The sequence below is a fragment of the Pleurodeles waltl genome, chromosome 1_1, assembly GCF_031143425.1.
Source record: "Pleurodeles waltl isolate 20211129_DDA chromosome 1_1, aPleWal1.hap1.20221129, whole genome shotgun sequence".
In the NCBI taxonomy this organism is placed as follows: domain Eukaryota; kingdom Metazoa; phylum Chordata; class Amphibia; order Caudata; family Salamandridae; genus Pleurodeles; species Pleurodeles waltl.
The window spans coordinates 265321300-265338022 of record NC_090436.1 but is presented as its reverse complement, the minus strand read 5'-3'; the positions used below and the strand labels follow the sequence as shown (position 1 = coordinate 265338022).

The following is a 16723-nucleotide window of genomic DNA, read 5'->3' as shown; positions in this document are numbered from 1 at the left end:
ATGATCGAGATGTTTGTGACAGAGATAATTGATAGACCTACATTGTTCCTTAAGATAGTAGCTGACTATCAGATTTAGGCCCACTTTTCTTGCACCCATCAGCGCCCCCCTAACGCCGCCACGTATGTGTGCCATCTAAACATATGGCACACCATGGTGCAGGTTAGGGACAATAGCATCAACATTTTTGACACAATTGTAGTACATTGCTGGATTATCACCAAACACGTTGGCACTAATCTGGCAAGGTACATAGAGGCTCATTGTAAATAATGGTGTGCCCCCTTTTAATGCATTCTCTGTGCAGGCCTTAAAAATAGCCGCTACAAATGGCGCAGTGGAATCTATGAGATTCACTGCACCATTTTTGCAGTCCCCCTAATGGGGAAATGCCCCCCTGGCATACAATATGCCTGGCGCAGACATAATTTGGTGCAGGTGGTTACAACGTGGCACAATGCATGGACGGCACCACTTTATAAATCTGGTGCAGCAAATTTGGCCTTGTTGAGCCACATAAAAAATGACACTCATGTGGTGCATGGAGTTGCTAAGCCCTCTTAAATTTGGGCCTTAATTTGTAGCTGGTTTTATGATTGCGCAATGATTCTGAAGCTTACTAATAAGTACTTACAACTTTACCACCTCATCTCTTACTCCTTGTCCCATTCCAAACTGAATTAGGATTTACCAAGCTTCAAACAAATATGCACTTACCAGTAATATTCATTCCCCCATTTTGTAGTCCTCCTCCTTCTCCCAGTCCTGACTCAAGTAGGGGACCCAGCTCCAAACATACACTTCACATGCTATATGGTGTAACTCCCATCCTATTGTGCCTTCTTCTTTTTCAACTCGTAGTAGAGAAGAACACAGCTCCCCCGCCTTTTGTATCTTACATAAGTTGCCGAGTGGATGGGCAAGCATGGGAGTGATGAAGCGGTTGTGGACTGGGATGAGGAGAAGTACAAATTGTGGTAATGAAGATTGCCATTAACTAATTGAAACTATTAATCCCTCATATTTTCCTCCTTGTAGCACTGACAATGAAGGGATGCTGAAAATATATACATTATTGAATTAATACTTACGTCATTGCTGATGTTACCACAGTAGTGGCAAAGTTACAATCATTTCAGCTGGCCAGATCCAGCAGGTAGTGCTTCATAAAAGTGTGACGAGATGACTAGGTCTGGGCCCTGCATATCTCATGGAAGGACGCACCTCTTGTTTTAGCCCAAGATCCTGAAATGCTCTTGTAAATGGCCCCTGAAGAGTACATGGACGTGACTCAATAAGTAGCTTGTATACCTCTGCCATAGTTTGACAAATCCACCTACCAGGTCTTTTGAGAAGTCACCATTTCCTTTTCTTGCTGTGTCATATTAAACAAATAGAGACTTGGACAACCTGAAGTTCTATGCATAATCTATATTGATAGGTAAGTGTCTTCTAATATATAGGGTAAACAGGATGTCCAAATCATTGTCTGAGTGACAAACTAGGTAAATGATCTCCTGCAATATATGGAAGTAGAAGCTAACATTGTGTTTCAACCTGCGATCCAAATTAAGAATCACCCTGTCAGGGAAAGATCTTGCATGGGTATAGCCAATTACAAGGGCCCCCAAGTGACCTAGCCACTTTTTCATAAAAATGGCATCAAAATGTTGTTTTGGCTGACAGCCAACCAAGGTGTATCTCTACTAACGTTCAGAGGAACTCTTATATAATCACCTCAAGACTACTATGAGTTTCCATGTGGGAATAGGAGATGTCTCTTTAATCTGAAACTCTTCAATAAACATCCCACCAGCGGGGATACATCCCTACAGGCCTGCCCTCCCTTGAGGGCTTTAATAACTGCTCGCTGAGCTGATAGAGTGGAAGGTGCCAAACCCTGTAAGAACCAATTCGTGAGGAATTTCAGAATCTAAAACATCTCCAAGATAGAAGAAACCTTTTGAAGTACACCAGCTGGATTAGTGGCAAGAATTGGAACTGAAGAGGTGGAGGCTGCTGCTATAGATAGAGATATTTCCCTTCAAAGGGCCATGAGGAGCGTGGCATGGAGTTAGAAAGCTGCCACTATAAGTTCTGATGTCCTCCCCTCCTGATTCTTCCCAAACAAAGCATAGAGGATTTCGTTCGTCCACGGGACTGTTAGAAATGGGATCTACAGTTGGCAATCAGTTTATCCCCTGTCCACTTAGGGACCCTCACTCTAGTCAGGGCAAGGGGGATACCCAGCTCAGATCACCCCTGATCACCCCCTTGGTAGCTTGCCACGAGCAGTCGGACTCATTTCAGAAGAAATGTTTGAAGCATTTGCACACAACACTCAGTGATAATAGCCAATTAGAAAATACCCCATATTTATATGTGTAAAACAAGACCAAAACTAGAAAAATCTAACATACAGTATTAAAGATATGAAAGTTGCAAGATTTAACTTAAAAATACTGTTCCTTGAAGTACACAGCTCCATATGCGGCTATCATGGCATCGTGAACAACAAATCTAACAGTTTAGGCCAACCGCGGGGTCGCGGGCCAGCTACGGTGTCAGGAAGATAATCAAACAGTACCTTGGAAATGTAGGGTGTCGGGGTCCTTGTGATGAGCTCTGGAGTGCAGCGTTGCTGGTGTCAGCAGATGTCAGTTCTGGAGGTCGATGCAGGGGTCCTCGGTCCCTTGAATTCACACACATTTCAGATTAAACTCCGGGCTGATGATGAAATCAGGAGCTCTGGCGTTGATGGTGTCAGGGCTGCGGTGCGAAGTGGGACGATGCGACGGTGCAGGCAGTGGCTCAGTGGCGGCATCCTGCGGCATCTGCGAGACCAGGGCTGCGATGTGAAGCAGGGCAGTGTGACATGCGGTGTCTCCAGGCTGCGGTGCAGGCAGCGATGACGTCATTGCAGCGGTGGACCGGGGCTGCGATGCAGGACAGGATGGTGCTTCATGTACCTCATGAGTGGTGTTCTCAGGCCACAGTGCTGACAGTGGTGTCAGTGTCAGCATAGAGTGGAGGCAGACTGAGGTGTGAGCAAGGCGATGCGGAATTCAGAGCCCACATGTCACGGTGCAAGCAGCGGCTTGGTGAGGGCGTCAGGTGGCAGTGTCAGTGAGACCAGGGTTGAGGTGCGAAGTGGGGCACAGCTCCATGTATCATTGTCAGGTCACGGTGCAGGCAGCAGCGCAATTGACGCCGTGGTGGTGGATCTTCTTCTGTTGCAGCACCAAACACACAGTTTCCAGTGCTGTAGTCATAAGAACCTGAAGACTTTGATATCCCTGAGACTTCAAATAGGAGGCAAGCTCTACTTCTAGCCCTTGGAGAAACTTCACAAGCAGGATACACAGCAAAGTCCAGTCTTTGCCCTCTGTAAGGCAGAAGCAGCAAATGTAGGCCAACCCAGCAAAGCGCACACAGCTAAGGGGCGTACTCCTCCTCCAGCTCTTCAGCTCGTCTCCTTGGCAGAGGTTCTTCTTGATCCAGAAGTGTTCTGAAAGACTTGGGTTTTGGGCCAATATTTATATTAGCCCTGGCTTTAAAGTAGGCAAAGGCAAATCATTCCTCCTTACAAGATCCCGTTCTGTCCTGCTATGTCCTAGACACTCTTCAGGAGGGGAAACCGTTTTTGTGAGGGGAGGTCCAGCCCTATTCAGGTGCAAGTGTCAGCTCCTCCCACCACTCTCAGACCAGGAAGACCCATCAGGATATGCGAGGCACACCTAAGTTTCCTTTGTGTGACTGTCTAGATTGTATGCAAGAGGCCCCAGCTGTCAACTACACAGACATGGATTCCACAGGCAGACACTAAATGGTTAAGCAGGAAAATGCCCATTTTCTAAAAGTGGCATTTTCAAACTTACAATTTAAAAACCAACTTCACTAAAAGATGCATTTTTAAATTGTGAGTTCAGAGACCCCAAACTCCATTTCTCTATCTGCTTTCAAAGGGAAACTGCACTTTAAAGATATTTCAAGGCAGCTCCCATGTCAACCTAAGAGAGAGAGATAGGCCTTGCAACAGTGAAAACCGAATTTGGCAGTATTCCACTGTTAGAAATGTAAAACACACCAGTACATGTCCTACCTTTAATATACACTGCACCCTGCCCATAGGGCTACCTAGGGCCTACCTTAGGGTGCCTTACATGTATAAAAAGGGGAAGGTTTGGGCCTGGCAAGTGGGTACACCTGCAGGGTCGAATTGGCAGGTTAGAACTGTAGACACTGCAGTGGCAGGTCTGAGCCATGTTTACAGGGCTACACATGTGGGTGGCACAACCAATACTGCAGGCCCACTAGTAGCATTTGAGTTACAGGCCCTGGGCACCTCTAGTGCATTCTACTAGGGACTTGCTAGAAAATCAAATGTGCCAATAATGGAATAGCCAATTACATATACATTTTACACAGGGAGCACTTGCACTTTAGCACTGGTCGGCAGTGATAAAGTGCCAAGAGTTACAAAAACATCAAAATAAGAGTTCAGCACACAGCAACAATCTGGCAAGCAGAGGCAAAAAGTTAGGGGAGACCACACCAAAGATGCCAGGCCTAACAGTTATTGTATTGGTATTGTACAGCCTGTGCACTTGATTAGCTCATACATGAAGCCTTTAGCATACTGGTAATTAGCTGAATGGTCTTCACTCCACTATTTGTTTCTCTCCCTTCTTTCTTCTAAACCTGTACCTACTGCCGGCATTATGTGTGTCCCCTCATTAGTGGAGGTTTAGATGAAAGAGCAGCGCTACATGGGATCACTGCCATACCACCCAGATTCCTGACATGGCTGCACATTAAGAACACATTTCAAATTAAAAATGTTAATATGAAAAATATATGGATAGAAAATAAATATTTGCATTTTCTGTAAAATAAACAAAAAACACATCAAGGATAATCATAAAAAAAAATTAAAAAAAGAACACACATTTGACATTTAGCAATTTGACTAATCTTTGTTTTGAAAATGTTATATTGCCAGTATAGTTCTGCTATAAACATTTTTTCTGACTTTGTTTTCGATTTTACTGAAACTCAAATGATAATAACAATTAATGATTACAACACAAAGAACGTCAGGAAAAAATTCAAAAAGAATGAAAAACACATCTAAAAAACGAGAACGAGCAACACCTTTAAGAAAACGAATGCTATTAATTACTTTCTTGCACAAGTACTCATTATGAATACTGAAGCATCACTTAGATTTCATTTTTTCCATTACAATGGAAGTACCTAAATCCGGAAGATGCTGTGAATGGTTTATTTTGTGAATGAACACCTTCCCATAGACTACACGATCTTACATTTCACTAACCCATTACTTTAGAGTGCTTTCTGTGCACAGATGCAATATTTCAATTTGGTTGTTATAAAACTTTGTTGCAGGGATCAGCTTTTTCTGTTGTCTGTGAGCGCTATTGGCACCATTTCTGGGGTACAGCAGCATTCTGTGAAAAAGACAATACATGTACTGAGCTCCTCCTGAGGGACTGAGCTCTGAATACAGAATCACCTTCAGGGTCAGAGGACTATTACAAAGAAAACAACCTACAGGGTTATAGGAGCACATGGACACACATTACCATGTTCAGCCCTCTTCCCATCCTTAATTACATCACCTTTACCACTCAGTTCATGCCCCATCGATTCCTCTCTCACTCCATTTTTAGTTCTCGGCTAGACAGCAATTGCTCTGTCTTGAAGAGACATGCTGTAATCTTCTTTGTGGGCTTCAGCCCACTCATAGGCTTCCTATTTGGTGGCTCCATTGTTGCTCTCCCATTCTTTTTCTTCATTTGTCCATGGCATGCATTTGTCATACTTCTCCCTCTGTTTACCCCTCCCAGAGAGCAGGGACTAAGTACAATATCTCTCCACTATTCCTCATTTTATTACCATATTAGGAACTTCTTTTTTCTATGTTTAAAAGTCCTTTTCAGGAGCGCTGATATTTTCACTTACTCCCGAGATCAAATGTCAGACTCTGTTTTCTTTATTTTCTCCGACTTCAGTGATTGCTTAAATGCTAGTGTCCCTGGCGCTCAGAGTGCATGGCTGCTTAGTTTTCATTCTTCAAGCAGCCTAGAAAGCTCCGTCTCCTACCACCCACCCTCACCTTCACCGGCTCATTAGCGTGGCTTCTGAAAATCATTAACGTTATTAATTCCAGTTGCTTGAAATTTCTTTATAATTACTTTTGACCATAGCGCTTCAGTAGTATGAGTGGAGGTAGCCACAGGAAAATCAACACATGCTTTTTGGAGCTAAAGCTGTTTTATCAGATATGTAGATGTTTGCAGTTACATTTGTGTAGACATATAATGACTTGTTTCTGCTAGGAAGAAAAGAGAGCTATTTATTGGCCACTGGCGGTTCATACATTCTGAAACATCTCTTGGTGAGAGGGAAATAACTTGTTTGTGCTGCCACTGCAGATTTCGATTGGATGGCTGTTTCCGTATAAGCTTAATTCTACCCAGTTACCTAGCCAGTAACGTGAGCTATACACGCAACTGTTAAGGTTGTTTCTGTCTAAGTGATAAAGCCTTAAATGGAGCGCAGGATGAAGAGTTTAACCAAATCTCCGATTCCGCTTGCTGTGCTTCAAACCCAATTTGGTGTAGGCTTACAGTGGAGGTAAGCGCCTCCGGCCAGGGGAAGGGATGAGTCATTTAGATATGGAAATGCAAATTAAGCTGACTAGAGGAAGCATAATTTACATGTGCTTGTTAAAATGTAAATAGGCATGTGAACAGCTGGTAGATAGACATAAACACAGTATAAGGCGTGTAGGAACATTGTGTAGGGTTCTTGGTTTGTTGACGGTTTATCATCACTCATAAAGCCCACACTGCAGTAGTGACAAGTTTAAAATACCTCTAGAGGGGAAACAATCTTCATTCTGCCTCCTCTGTCATCAACTGGTCGCTTCAGTGCCCCTGGTCGCTGTCATGACGTAATCCCTCACTTGAACCCCACCCCTGCCAGTCCCCTCTTTCCAGGCGCTGTTGCTACACTCGTTCTGCTGTCGCTGCAGGAGCGCCATTATGTGTGAGATGCTGTCTGCAGAATGAGACGCTCTAAGCTCTAATTCTGGCTCTCCCCACTCAACCATGCTGTGTGATATTGGCCAAAGCCATTTATTTACACGTGACATGGTTCTGTCCCCTGGATGAAATGGAGAGCGCTTCCAAAAAGTAAAATGTTCATGGGGATTATATACATCTGTGCTTTGAAACCTTGTCAAGCATTTTGTCAGTCACAGGCATTGCCTGCCCTATACACAATTTGTTAATAAATGTGAACAGGATAAATCATCATATACCATAAATAACGTGTTCATCACAAATCATTTTTTAAAAACAAATGTACCAACTGGTGCTGCCCGAAGATTTACAACTAAGCACATTGAGGCTTTTCTTATCATGTAATGAAAAGAGTACAATTAATTTTAGTCGTACCTAGCACCTTGTACCACAGTTCGCCATTTCGAAGCTCTCCTAATCACAAAGTATTAATTACCCTGTTTAACTACACTTGTTTTATTTTATTGTCATTTGTAATGTTAACAGAAATAAGCCCAGCGCATTCCATAAAACAGCTCTAGTTCCCGAATTTCTTAAAAATACTCTCGTGGTGTGATCGAGAAGATAATTTATACGTTGATCAGTGAAACTATCAGACTTCTGTTGTTTTCACAGTTATAGCAGACAGAGGGGCCTAGACGTCTAAAGTGATTGTAAACCTGGCCTTGGAGTATTGTTCACTTTTGGCCACATTTTTTTTATCACTTACAATTCAGCATCTTTTTCCTTAGTACAAGGCCTCAAAAACCTTAAAAAACAGATAGCAATCTCATTTTAAGACGCTGTGCAAGAGTGGATATTTTTCGACAGAACACATACATTTTAAAAGACAGCAAAGTACATTTGTTTGGGACTCTGCAGAGCAGGCATTTTGAAGTAACTGAGAATCCACGTAGTTTAGTAGAGTAGAACAGTTTATAAATGGTGCCTGCGAGTCAACATTCCACCCTGGGCCCTGCTTTCCCCTTCAGCTGTTTTTGTGTTTACGTTTCGGTAATCCGGATATATTTTACACCTGGTTTAATATCCCCACCTCGTTCGCCATTTTCTTCCTAAACTTCACATTTTTTATCTCCACCCCACACACCCCCTCCCCGGGCCACACATACTGCTGAAGTGCTATGTATTGATTAACCTTTCCAGTACTAAAGATTGCATATCTCCTTTTTTGGAAAGGCCAATTTTTACATCTAAGAGGAAAGAAAGGGGTATTGTTGTTCTTCTCAAGTGCCCCCTTCCAAATAGTCAGGCCTAGCTTGGGGTGTAATCTTCAAACATCCCACACAAAGCAGAGCACGCCAGTTGTTGAATTGAAAAAATACACCTGCCTGATTGAATGACAGTGGACGAGGCAGTGACCAATCTCAATTTCAATTGACAGACCCCTGTAAGTCCTTATTATGAAATAAGGCAAGGGGGATTCAAACCTCATATAAGTCCCTTGAATATAATAGGGCAGGGATGTTTAGCAGCCCAGTAGATTTCCGGAATGTGAACTGCTGAGTTGCCTGTTGTCACTTTTAAAGGCAGCCCTGCTTTGCAGATTGTCTTTAAAAGTAAAATATATGCAAATTTGACTTTGGAATTAAAGATACTTCCAAAGTGAAAATCTACCTTATTTCTACATAATAAGGTCTCCTCTAGGTGTCCCAGGGTTGGGGTGTCATGTAGCTATCAGCAGGAACATTATAAAGGATGGTTTATATGTTCTGGTGAGGGAAAACTGCCCAGTTAGTTTTTCCCCACTGCAGATACTTAGCTCCATAGGCTAACATTGGAACATTTTCATTGAGTATAAATATTGCTAGGAAGGAGCTAGAAATGCCATTCAAGGACTCAAAATATTGACAATGATAAATCTAAAAAATTGCCACTGTTGAATTTATCATAACTATTATAGAAAAGGAGTTAAAAGACTTTCTATTCTGTGAGCCAAAATTCAGCCTTCTAACAGCATATATTGGTCAGCCTTAACAAGATTAGCCAGGCTGCTTTGATGAAGTTATAAGTGCCCTTCATAGAGCAGAGGTTAGCTGGTGGGGTGAGCTCTGCAGCTGCAGGGCACAGGCCAGAAAGGGAGTGGGTAAATTAAAATGGGCTTTAAAGAGAAACGAGACAGAAAGGAATGCCAGCCAGGCCTACCCCTACTTCCTGTTACCCACAGCCAGATGGCAGGCCAAGAAATGGAATTTCCAGATGGTCTGGAGGGGGTGTTAATGGAAATGAGCCACACAAGTAGGTTGGTTTAGCCAAGTATTGCTCCTCTGGAGAGGAATCCTCAATCTTGGATTTTTAAAGTGCAGAAGTTGGAAGGAAGCTGGCATGCTTTGGTGTGGCACCTTGCATTTCATTGGACAAGGGTGCCCTCTACTTGTCCCCCCAGACCTTTGATTAAATATGTGAGAGCTGCATAGCAACTCAGATCTGCTGCCTGAAACTATAAGGAGAAGGAGGACTGCCCTGCTGGAACACTTTCTGCATCCAAAGGACTGCTCTCTGAAGGAGTACTCCTGATGCACACTGGGAACTACATCCCCGAGGACATTGCCTTGCTTCTAAAAGGATTAAACTGTGGACTCCCTGATAGCAACAGGTTAACAGAGCTTCCCTGCACCATCTCCACAAAAAGTCCCCAGCCTGGAGTGTGGCCAGATTCATTGTGGAAATTGTGGTTTAAACTTCCATTAATCATTTCAGAGCGTCTAGACCTTTGGACATGTTAAACTCTTCAGGGGAACTTCAGGAAGAAGCTTCAGACGTTTGAAGAGGTTTGGAGAAAAGTTTGGAAAAAGCTCCATGAGTTAACCCACTCGACGTGGAGATCCAAGCCGACTACGTTTAACCGCTACCCAGCCTGAATCCCAGGTTTGTCCTGCTGAAAGCTCCCGAGCTGCAGACTTCCAGGATTAGACTATGGCATAAAGGAAAAGCAGTCTGCAACATTGCATCGAAATCAGCTTGCAAGATAGGACCACACAATGTGAGGAGGGAATCCTCTGAAAATGACTAAGTCTGAAGGGAACATTTTGACCGAGGCCTCCCGCTCAGTGTATCCGAACAGGGCTACATCGCGGTTGTCCTCAAATTTTGACTTAATCCTGGTCTAGTGTGACTAGATGTCCCTGGTTGGTGCTATTGGCTTTTAGGCACCAGTTAGCACATTTTTAAAATGTAATCTATAAAAAATCTTATCTCTGGTTCCCTATATTGGATTTTTGTTGTTTTGGTGTAATTTTAAAGATAAAAACATGTCCTATTTTTATAAATTGTTGTGTGATTTTTATTATGTGATGTGTCTTACTTATCTACTCTTTAGGTGTATTCAAATGCTTTATGTTAGAAATGGGGTATCTGGTTGGCTACGGTATGCACCTAAGCCAGGCAGAACCCACCCACTCTAGTCAGGGCAAGGGAGTTACACGTCCAAGATAAGCCCTGCTCACCCCCTTGGTAGCTTGGCACGAGCAGTCAGGCCTAACCCGGAGGCAATGTGTAAAGTGTTTGCACAACACACACAACACACCTGACGCAAGATGTACACCACAAAGTAAAAACAACACTGAGCTACGTAAAAATAAACTGTATTGCACAAAACATAATTAGACCAACATTACACATAAGTAATACCCTGCTACCTTAGCAGTTGTAACACACCTGACGCAAGATGTACACCACAAAGTAAAAACAACACTGAGCTACGTAAAAATAAACTGTATTGCACAAAACATAATTAGACCAACATTACACATAAGTAATACCCTGCTACCTTAGCAGTTGTCAGAACGTTACACAAGTTACTAATACTCTGCAAGAATATGCAGTTGTCACATTAGAACACATAAGTACTCAGGATTCTACAACATAAGCAGTAGTCAGGAATTACCATAAAGAATTTCATGCACTTGTCATGAATACCTCGTAAATACCCATAAAAGGAACATTAGAGAATATATCACAAGTCATAAAGAATACATATCAGCATGTCATGCCCATAAAAGGAACATCAGCACATATATGTAATGTCATAAAAACAGGTAGGAAACATATAACCCCCAAAGGTCCATACTAGGCTCATGGAGCCAATATCTCCTAAAAAGTACCTGTTTTTCTGAAGAAGAGGCACTCCCAGTGCCTAGAAGAGGAGCATGGGGGACCCCTGGAGCTCCTATGTGCACAACAGGGGCCACGCAGCGCTCCTGGGGGAGAGGGGCGGTCAGCACCCTCTCCACACAGTAAATGGGCCCCTCCTGGGGCCTGTGATCTTGGTGGGGGCCTCCCTCAGCCTCCACACACCCTGTCCGCGGGGTGGAGGCCCGGTAAGGGCCAACCAATAGTTATGAGGCAAGAGGAAGGGGGCCTATGTCGAGGTCCTCCTTCCCCGTTTCTACAAAATGTGCCTGGTTTAAACAGAAAGGAGCGTCCTGCTCCTACGGCAGAGACGTGGGGAAGGAGGTGTTTCCCTCACCTTCCCCTGAGTCCTGCCGCTCAGCTTTGGAGATCGGACCCCTCCTGGGGCCCAAGACGACACTCGCCCCCACCCAATGTGGTGCAGGAGTGTGTTACTGGTTCCTGGGCTGCCGCAGTGATACAGTGAGAGTCGAAGGCGGCTTGAGGGGACGCTTTCCGTTTTCTCGTGCCTGGGGGCCCTAGGAGGTGCCCTATCCTCGCACTTGATAATAATTGGACCGGGTTGCGGCGGTGATTCTGGGGGAAACTAAGAAGCACTTTTCAAAGCGCAAAGGCCTTGTGCTCCGGCCCCGGCCGCAGTGTGATTTGGGCACGGAGAGCGCTCCCGAAAAGTGCCAGGGGCCCCACAGTGACCCCGGTCTGCAGTGCTGATTTCTGGCAGCCAGGGAGCACTTGGAAAAGCGCAGAAAAGTCACGCAGGAGCGCTCCCAAAGGTCTTTAGACAGTCAAAGCAGCACTCCTCATGCTGGAGGGAGTTACAGAGGTCAAGGGCCACACACACTGCCTCTGGAGACAAAAGAATGGAGAAGGGGCACAAGGCTGGTGAACCCAGCAGCAGGCCAGCACAACAAGGGGGTGCAAGCAGTGGCAGTTCCACCTAGTGACCAGGCAGGTCACAGGTCCGCACAGCAACAGTAGTCCAAGGTGGCCCTGGTGAGTCCTCTCCACAGCGTCCTGCGTCCAACTCCAGGTAAGGTTGCTGGAGTTCCAAGAATGTCCAAAAGGATGTCTAAATTGTGGGGGAAATTCCCCTGGACTTATACTAGGTTTACAGTGTGTTTTACAATGGTGAGGAGAGGGGATTCCAACCAGATACAACTGGTTCTGGGAGTGCCCTTTCTCTCCTCCACTATAGGCTCCAAACATCAGTGGGGGGTAAACGACCCTATTGTGCGAGGCCAGGGCACAGCCTTTACAAATGCAGGTGTGCCCCGCCTCTCCCTTCTCTCAGCCCAGGAAGGCTTTACAATAGGTAGATGCACCTCTGTGACACCTCCACCCTCCCTGTGTACAGGCTGTCTGAAAAAGTATGCACAAAGCCCCAAATGTCAGTCTGCCCAGACGTGGATTGGAGGCAAGCTGCAAAACACCAGTGTCATAAGCACAGATAAATGTGCACTTTCTAGAAGTGGCATTTCTGTAATAGTCATAACAAATACACTTGCACCAGTAAGCAGCATTTCTCATCACTATCTCAGCCATAACAAACATGCATACGCTACCCCTCATAAATCAAACAATACCCCTTACACTAAGGCAGGGCATTTCTAATACAATCCTAAGAGAAGGCAGCACTCACAGCAGTGAGACACCAAGTTAGGCCTGCCTTTTACATACATGGCACCCTGCCCATCGGGCCAGCTAGAGCGTACCTTAGGGGTGACTTACATGTAGTAAAAGGGGAGTTCTGGGCCTGGCAAGTAAATTTAGATGCCAGGTCCCTGTGGCAGAAAACTGCGCACACAAGCTCTGTGCTAGCAGGCCTGAGATAGGTTTGACAGGCTACTTCAGTGGGTGGCGCAAGCAGCGCTGCAGGCCCAGTAGTAGCATTTAATTTACAGGCCCTAGGTATAGGGATACCACTTTACAAGGGACTTATAGGTAAATTAAATATGCCAATTAGGTATAAGCCAATCATACCAATTTTCCAAGGGAGAGCATATGCACTTTAGCACTGGTTAGCAGTGAAAAAGTGCTCAGAGTCAAAAGGTCAGCAAACAAAGGTCAGAAAAATAAGGAGGCAAAAGGCAAAACGTCTGGGGAATGACCTTGTAAAGGGCCAGGTCCAACACTTTACATTCCTGTCTCCTCAGTTAAACCTCCCTGCTTGCAGCCAGCTATCAAGGGTGGTGTCAGGGGCTAACGTATTGAGACCTTGACTTTACCTTATGTTGGGGTGGTGGCTTTATTGCTAATGGTAGATGCAAAACTTATCCCTATTTATAACCCAGCTTCCAACAGGAGGCTCTGCATCAAATATGGGTCATTCAGCTGAGGAGATGTGTTTGTTCCGAGGTGCTGTGATGTGAGGTCCTGCGTCAATGTTGAGGATTCTGTTAACGAGGGATTTCGATGCAAAGTCTGGGGTTGAGGATGTGATACGTAGTTGAGAGGATGCGTTGCTTCCAAAAAGCTGCAAGTCTGTGATGCAGAGTTCAAGGGCCCATGCTGAGGATGGGTCACACAGCAGCGGTTCAGAAGAGGTTGTGGGCTAAGAGCTAGGCAGGTATTTACGACGGATCCAATCCACACAGTAGAAGAGATGCATTGGTTCTGTTCAGGGTTGCACTGAGCAGCAGAGGAGATGCATTGATTCTACTGGATCCACTGAAGCTGACAGATTGACTTCAGCCCACTTCAAAGGGTCCAGGGCTAAGGTGGCATCACTTGGCAGGGTAGACACACACATGGCAGAGACCAGGTGCATTGTTGTTGGAAGCCTGTTGTGTCCATTAAGCTTCAGATCAGGAGGCCAGTCAACTAGCCATTAGAGTCCCTCTGGGGTTCTGGGTTCAAGAGATGCAGGTGCAGTCCTTCTTACCTAGGGAAGAGGGCAGTAGGTAAGCACAGCAGGGCACCAGACAGCAGATCAGCGCAGCAGGGCAACAGTTCTTCAGAACAGCAGTTTAACAGACTGGCGGTCCTTTCAGCAACACAGCAATCCTTTTCCTGACAGACTATCCACAGGTTCAGAAGTGTACAGAAGAGCTGGTGTCCGAGGTCTAGTATTTATACCCAGTGGTGCCTTAACAGCAGGGAGAAACTTCTAGTGGAATGCTTGTGAAGTTCACAGTTGCAATGCCTTTCCGGTTCCAGAGTAACAACAGGGTTATGCAGCTCTTTGCATGGAGGCAGGAGACAGCTTATTCAAGTGCAAGTGGGGCTGAGCCCCCTCCTCTCTCACTTCCTGCCAGTGATGACCCATTCAGAAAAAGCGTAAGGTCTCTACTCTGAGTGGCAGTCTAGGAAGAATACTCAAAGCCTAACTGTCAATTGCACCCAGTATTGTGACCAGAGACAGGCTGCAGGCACCAAACTTCCTAAGGCAGGAAAATGCCATCTTTCTAAAAGTGGCATTTTCAATATAGTAATTTAAAATCCACCTTCGACATAAGTTAGGATTTTTCATCATAATTCCAAAGACATCAAAAATGAACTGCTTACCTGCTCCCATTTGGAAATTGCAGCTCAGTAAATCTAATAAGGTACTCCAAGGTCATCCAATTGGGAGAAGTTTGTCTTGCAGTAGTGAAAAATGAATGTAAGAGTTTTTCACTATCATGACAAGTAAAACTTGAAAGTACATGATCTACTTTTTAAATACATTGCACCCTGCCCTCTGGGTTGTCCAGCGCCTACCTTAGGGTTAGCTTATAGATATTAAAAAGAAAGGTTGGGGTATTACAAAAGTGTAATTTGTCAGGTCAAAATAGTAGTTTAAAACTTCACACACACACAGGCTGCAATGCCAGGCCTCAGCCATGTTTACAGTGCTTCTCAAGTGGTTGACACAATCAGAGCTTCAGGCCTACAAGTAGCGTTAAAGTTACAGGCCCTGGGTACAGGTAGTGCAGTTTACTAGGAACCTACAAGTAAATTAATATGCCATTTGAGTATAAGCCAATTTTACCATGTTTTAAGGAGAGAGCACAAGCACTTAAGCACTGGTTATCAGTAGTAATGTCTGCAGGGTAAATTAAAAAAAGAACTAGTCATTAATGGAGTATGTCTCTTGAAGCAATTGCCAGTTCTTTGGTGAATCTCTCTAACATGTTCATAATTAACAACAGAGTACAGTTTATGGAATGCACTCCATGAAATGCACTTATGAACCACAATATTATATTTTTGCACATATCTCCCATTGAAATTTGTAGCAAAGAAAATATCTAACAGAGTAGAAAGCAGCACATAGCCATTTCTCAGAAAGGCTGAAGAAAGAACATTTTTCATGTCTAGGATTTAATGAATGATTCATGAAAAAGCTGAACTGCTTGCTTCCTTAACAGATGGCCTTAGCTTTCCCTTACCATATATGTGGGAGGCAATCACAGAATAAATAGCATTAAGTCATATGTCAGGTGCGAATGCGATGATTCAGGCATCTTCTGAAAGGAATCTGACGAAAAATGGTGTCTGGATTTAAAACAGTACGTGTGCGTGGAAAGCAGGAGGAAGTGTAGATTACAGAGTCAAGAACACTGATTCTTTTGAGAAAGTTTATAAACTTATTATTAAGGGACATATGATTTGTAGCCCAAAGGAATTAATCAATAAATTCTATTAGTAGAAGGTGGCCATGGAGAGCCACAGTGCACGATGAGAGATAGTTCTACATTTATTTTGATGTTCATTTTTTATTGTACTATAGTGAAAATGTACACTGCATTTGACACAGAGAAAAAAACGCATTGGTCATTCTATATTTACTATTATGGTTATGTGTATATAGGTGGAGATTTAGGGTCTGATTTAGAACTCAGTGGACAGGTTACTCCATCACAACGCTGATGGATAGCCCATCCACCGAAATCTAGAATATAATGGGATTTAGATTTCAGTGGACAGGATCTCCATCACTGTTGTGACAGACTAGCTCATCTGCTGAGTTCTAAATCAGGCCCTTAGTTAATTGACTTAAATGGCTAAACTAGAAACTCAGAAATTTGGATTCTGATCCCAGCTTGTCCACTTGACCTTGTTCTGTCTCACAATGGCAGCATTTGATGTAAATATGTACAAACAACTGTAAAGTATGTATGCATGAGCAGTCAGGCTTATCCCATTGGCAATGTGTAAAGCGATTGCACAACACACACAACACACATGACTCACTACTTACACCACAAAGGAAACACAATACCCAGCTATATATAAACTGTATTGTACACAACATCATTAAACCAACACACATCAAACACAACATGTCAGTAATACCCTGCTACACAACCAGTTGTCAGAACAATACTCAGTTACTGATACTCTGCAAACGCCAGCAGTAGTCACATGAAACACACAGGTAACTGGTTATTCTGCAACATAAGGAGTAGACAGGAAAACAATATCACTAGGAATGCACATTTCATAGAAAACACATGTCACCAGAAAGGTCAAACAGTATCATGAATGAACACAGTAGAAATTAT

At 44.0% G+C, this 16723-nt stretch overlaps 1 protein-coding gene across 1 annotated transcript in view; it reads left to right on the top strand.

Moving 5' to 3' along the window:
* HCN1 (hyperpolarization activated cyclic nucleotide gated potassium channel 1) overlaps positions 1-16723 on the top strand; it is a 982006-nt gene that overhangs the window by 400439 nt on the left and 564844 nt on the right. The window lies entirely within an intron of this gene.